Source organism: Pituophis catenifer, unplaced genomic scaffold (assembly GCF_029215685.1).
Source record: "Pituophis catenifer annectens isolate HBS135680 unplaced genomic scaffold, rPitCat1.0.hap2 SCAF_10, whole genome shotgun sequence".
Lineage (NCBI taxonomy): Eukaryota > Metazoa > Chordata > Lepidosauria > Squamata > Colubridae > Pituophis > Pituophis catenifer.
Genome location: NW_027256890.1, coordinates 27,178,141 through 27,184,431, shown reverse-complemented (window position 1 = coordinate 27,184,431; position 6,291 = coordinate 27,178,141).

Here is a 6,291-nt window from a genome sequence, read left to right as displayed (position 1 = left end):
ACTTCACCCTGAAACCACGAATAATCTCACCCAGCGGCTTCACATAAATGTTGAACAGAAGGGGCGAGAGGACCGACCCTTGCTGCACCCCACACACAAGGCGCCTCGAGGTCGATCTCTGTCCCCCCTGTCAACACAGACTGCGACCGGTCAGAGAGAAAGGAGGAAAACCACCGTAGGACGGTGCCCCCCACCCCTAACTCCTCTAGCCGGTGCAGCAGAAGAACCTGCCTAAAGAGAAATACACATAAAGCCTATGAAAAGGAAAGGAAAAAAAACAAACAAATACTGTACCTTTACAGGGAGGATACATGGGATGAGGGTGTGGCTAACTGATGAGGACTTATAAGTCCGAGATAGATCTATCATAGTCTCCTTAGTCTCCCAATGGGCAGCAGAGTGTTTGCTGGCTGCCAGAAAAAAAAAGCCCAGCATCAGACGCTTGGCCACTGCTTCAGATTTATGACCGTTGCTGTGTCCCAAAGTCAAGCGATCACAGTTTGCGACCTTCTGACAAGGAAAGTCAGTGGGGAAACCAGATTCACTTAACAACCATGTTTCTAACTTGAGAGCTGCAGTGATTCACTTAACAGATGTGACAAGAAAAGTCCTAAAATGTCTTTAAAAGGTCATTCCCATATCCTCTTCCCCCTCCCTCTCCCCTCCTTCCCTCCTTCCCTTCTTCCCTCCATCCCTCCCTCCCTTCCTTCCCTCCTTCCCTCCTTCCCTCTTTCCCTCCCTCCCTTAATTCCTCCTTCCTTCCTTCCTTCCTTCCTTCCTTCCTTCTTTCCTCAACAACTGTTTCTAACTCAACAACTGCAGTGGTTCACTTAACAACCATGGCAAGAAAGTTCGTAAAATGGGGGGAAATCCACTTAACAACGGTCTTGCTTCAGAACAGCAATGTTGGGCTCACTTGTGTCGTAAGTCGAGGACCGCCCATATATTCCTCTGGGTTGGTATCTCCCTGTGAAGGAGCAAGGGTTGCCAACTGATCTGATTGCAGGAAGCTTACGTTGCTCCTGGGCCTTTGCTGCTTTTTCTCTGCAGCAATGAAAGCCTTCCGAAGCACGGAAACCCTGGTCCACTCCCGAAGTTTGCTTTTCAAGGAAGCCCAGGCAGGTAAAACGTTGGCCATTTCCCTGCCTGTTAAAAGCTGGATCTAGCCCAATAACTCAAAGACAGACTCCAATTCTTTTCTGTAGCTTTATTATTGATCTGTTGGTACTGGAGGTCACTGACCTTGTACCTTTCTCTTTCAGGTATACATCTGGAATCATCTGTGGACCATGTGGTCGGACCTTTTGTACCCAGGAGGAGGGGCTAAGAGGTAAGGAGTGGTTACAGGGATTATGGGATATGTGGTTAGTTAACCCTTGAAGGTCCGGGTGATCAGGGAGATAAGGCATTTATTATGACAAAACCCCCTCTAAATGCCTAACTGGGTACCTGGGGTGGTGTTTGCATACATACAGAGAATACACAGGTACAGGCATGAATTACAAGCAAACACGCATTTTTGACATGAGGTAAGCATGTTGTTTATGTGGTAGGGGTTTAGTGAGGATATCTGCTGTTTGCTCCTCTGTGTCACAGTGTACTGCCCTAATGAAACCTATCTCTGAAAACTGCCTGACGTGTTTGTATTTAATGTCAATGTGCCTAGAACGCTGACCTATGGCATCGGCCCTAGAGATCTCTATCGCTGCCTTGTTGTCTTCGTGGATAACTATTGGATATGAGGGTTCAGCCCAGATGTCGCAGAGCAGGTCATCGAACCATACTAAATTGTTTGCGGCCTTTGATAGGCAAACAAATTCTGCTTCCGTAGTTGATGTGGCCACCAGTTTTTGCTTTCCAGTGTACCAATGGATGGGGCAATTGTTGAGTAGTAGCACGTAGCCTGAGGTGCTTTTTCTGCACTCTATGTCCCCAGCCCAGTCAGCGTCAGCATAGCAGGTTAGCTTTGGTTTCTCGGATGTTTCTGGTTCTAGGCAGAGTAGGGCATCCGCACTGAATTTTAAGTATCTAAGTAGTCTTTTGATGGCGTTCCAGTGTGTTACCGTGGGTTTGCTTACATGCCTGGACAGCAGATTGACGGCTAAGGCGATGTCGGGCCTGGTCCAGTTGGATATGTACAGCAGTGACCCTATCGTTGATCTATACAATTTGTTGTCTGTGAAAGGTTCAGATTCCTCATACATGGTCTTCAGGAACTCAGGTTGTATGGGGGTCTCGCTGGGTTTTGCTTCGGACATGTTGCATTTGGACAGCAGCTCGATGATATTTTCTCTCTGGGAGAGGCGGAAACCCTTGTTGGTTTTTATCACTTGGACCCCTAGGTATCTGTCAATCTTTCCAAGTGACTTTAAGGAGAAGTGGCTACCCAGGTCAGTGGCGAACTTGTCACATCTGTCCTTGTGTTTGCTGATGTACAAGATGTCGTCCACGTAAATGAGCACACCTTCGAATGTGTTGTTTTCTCTCCTCGTAAAGAAGCATTTGTCGGCTGAGGTGGCCTCGAAGCCCATGGATCTGAGGGCCTTGGCCAGGCAGTCATACCACCTTTTGCCTGACTGCTTGAGCCCGTACAGGCTTTTGTTCAGCAGCCAGGTTTGGTTCTCACCTTTGTTGTACCCAGGCGGCGCTTTGACGTATATTTCTTTATCCAGCTCGGCGTGCAAGTACGCTGTTTGTACGTCGAATTGGAAGACCTCCAAGCCCAGGATGGTGGCCACCACCAGGGCGCTTTTGACACTCTCCGCCCTGACGGTTGGTGAGTAGGTGTCTGTATAGTCTTCGGGGTATCTTTGGGCGAAACCCTGCGCGACTAGTCTTGCCTTGTATAGGACCTTGTTGTCCTCTAATGTCTTAACCCTGAACACCCATTTGGTTCCTATTGGTTTTTTGTCCTCTGGAACTTGGGCAGGTGAGTATACCTGGAGGTTCCTTAGGCTTTCCATCTCCTTCTCCATGGCAGACATCCATTTTTCTTTCTCTTCCTGGGGGAGCCCGAGGATGTCTTCATATGAGCTGGGCGTGAAATGGGTGTTGTGGATGGTCATAACGTAGTCCTCTAACTTCTTTGGTAGCTTGTTTCTGGTTTCTCTGATTGGCCTGCTGGGGGTTGGCTCGGTTTCCTGCATGTTGTCTGCCTCTTTGTCCGTCAGGTCATCTATCTTCAGTGAAGGGTGCCCTTCTTTCCAACCTTTGACGCTCGCCTTGCGATGGTTGGCTTTGTGCCCTGTGACCTCTCTGACCTCCCTTTCCCCTTGGTCATGCTCGAACGTGACCCTATTGGTTGGGATGTCATTGGAGTGTACCCTCGACCAGTTTGCGTTTTCGTGGAAACTGGCTGATCTGGAAACCACAAAACGGTTATTGTTGTCGACAAATCTGTAGCCCTTTGTGCCCGGTTCGTAACCCACGAACCTCAACCTTTTTGATAATTTCTCCCCTTTTCTTCTTAGCTGTCTGGGAATGTGGACATCAGCTGGGGCGCCGAATATGTGTAAGTGTGCAATGTTGGGCTTTTTGTTGTATAGCATCTCATATGGTGTCTTATTGATAGAGCTTGACCACAGTCTATTCAGGGTGTAATTAGCGTAGTGTAATGCCTCTGACCAGAAATGCTGCCCCATCCCAGCATCCTCCAGGGCGCATCTCATCATGGTTTGCAACACCCCGTTTTTTCTCTCTGAGACTCCATTTTGAAAGGGGGAGAAAGGTGAAGAGGTGTAATGCGCTATGCCCTGCTCCCTCAGCCACCTTGTGAATTCTTTGGCCATGAACTCTGAGCCCCTGTCAGTCATTATCTGCCTTATTCTCATGTTATGTTGCATATCTACTCTTCTGTGGAATTCCTTAAACCTTTGGAACACTTCGTTTTTGTGTCTGAGGGAGTAGACATACCCGTATCTGGTGTAGTCATCCACAATCGTGAGGAAGAATCGCTTCCTATGTCCTACAGAGGGTTTCATTGGCCCTACCAAGTCCATATGCACCAATTGGAAGGGGTATTCCGTGGTTCGTTTGGATCCCCTGGGGATGGCCTTAACCTTGATCTTAGAACACTTACAAACTGAACACTCCAAGTAGTTTTCGCAGTTCTTTACTTTGAGACCCTCGGTACATTCCGTCATTTTCTTTACAATGGGGAAGCTTATGTGTCCCAGTCTCCTGTGGAGGAGGTGGGCGCAGTTATCATGCAATGGCTTGCCGATAGATACAGACTTGTTTGTCTTCTCATGGCTACATCCTGCCTCCTGCTGCACCCCCTCTGTTTCTGGATACTTATCTACCTTGTGGTTTGTGCTGGTATCAATGCCTTCTTCCTCCCTTGCGTTGGGTGTGAAGTAGGGAAGTCCCTCGTGTATGGTTACCTTTCCTATCTCTTTCCCTTGCTTGATCAAGTGTGCCTTTCCATCTTTAAATTTTATTTCTATATTTGTGTCTCGTGTCAGCTTTGTGATGGCTAGCACGTTGTGGGGAATCTCTGGTACGTACAATACTCCTTTTAAGTCCCCTACCTGTGTGATGTGTACGTTTCCTTTCCCCACTACTTTGACCTTGCTTTGGTTTGCCACCTTTATTTCTGAGTCTATTTCTGTGAGTGAGTCTAGCAGCTCTGGGTTACAGGTAGTGTGACTTGTGGCCCCTGAATCTAGAAGCCATGAGTTTCTCTCTATCTTGTGTTTGTCATTTGGGTCATCGTGCCTGATCCCGTACATGGAGCCAGAGTTACTGTCCCTGGAGTGGTCTCTGCGCTCGTGGTGTTTCCTGGGGTTGGGTGACCACCCTCGCCCTCTTTCCTTTGGGTACCTGCGTTCAGGTGACCTTCCCCCTCTACTGTCGTGCTGTCCCCTATCCCTATGGTTCCTGGGGCAATCCTTCTTTAAGTGGTTCCTTGATCCACAAGAATAACATTCTGAGGTATCCCTGGCCCTATCCTGGAAATCCACCCTCTTTGTGGGTCTAGGGTCCCCTTTGGCTAGTTGGCGTTCCCTCCTCAGAGTGTCCTCTGCAACGAGCTGACTGGTCAGTGCGCCTAGTGTGAGGTATTGCAAGCTGAGGCTATTTAGTTGGGTCATGAAGCTGTCCCAGCTGCTATCAAGAGAGTTTATGATTATGCTTATCATGCTCTCTTCAGTGATGATTTCCCCCCTCTGCATGAGTTCTGCCCTTGCAGCATTCATCTTCAAGATGTGCTCACTCATGGGGACCCCTGCCTTATGCTTGGTGGAGTGGAACTCCCTAGATAGTCTAGTGGTAGTGGCTCTGCTTTGGCTATAAAACAGGTTACATAGTTTTTGCATAATATCATAAACAGTTAGATTGTCCTCAATAGATGGATACATAGCAGATGGAATGGAGGTTAACATGATGCAAAATGCCCTGTGATGAATGCAGTCAATTTCCAGTGACCAGGGCTTTTGGGGAGGTCTGTTAGCTAGGAACAGTGCATTCTCTCTCATGAGAGCAACTCTTAATTGTTGGCTCCATTCTATAATATTACCCCCATCTAACTGCAATTTTGGCAAATTGGTATAATTTGCCCCAGAAATATTAGTAAGGTTACTTACTGGGGGGAGCTGTCCATGGTCCAAAATGTGATTAAACTCACAATAAGGCTTTGGGATGTCTGTGGCCATTCTGTACTTGCTTGGATCTATGTAACTTGCTTCTCTTGTTACAGGCAGGTACTGGGCATGCGCGAAGCTCATTCCGCGCTGGAGTCCATCGGGTGAGGTTCCTGTTGCTGGAGCTCCCAGGCCTAGGCCTAGGCCTGTCGGTGGGAGGCTGGACCCGCCCCCGGTGGGTCCGAAGATTCCTCCTGAAGGTGGACACCACTGCTGGATGGCCGGATCCCCGGCGAAGAAGGGCAGAAGGTGTGGGGGCGAAGCGGTCGCAAGTCGAGGACTTTCGCGGGTCGGCGGCGCGGCAGCAGCGGAGGACGTAGGTTGAGGATTCCCTGCACCCAGCGGCTCGGCGGTAATGGCGGCGGCGGCGGCAGATCCTCCCTCGTGGTCGCTGGTCCCTGGTCGCGTGGACTGGCCTGATGGATGTCGTGGTGTTGGTGAGTAGCCGGTTCTTCTCTTCTCCCTCGGGCCTCGCGTTGTCGGTGTAGCGGGTGGTGAGTTCGAGTTCTGCGGTTGATTCTTCCTGCAGGTGGGCGGTCTTTTGTGCCGGTTGTTGGTGTGTGCGGTGTTTTTAGTTGGCTGTGACTCGGTTGCCTGGTCTTTGTTGGTTGTCCTGGCCTTCTTGTGCTTTCCAGGATTTTTCTTTGATTTA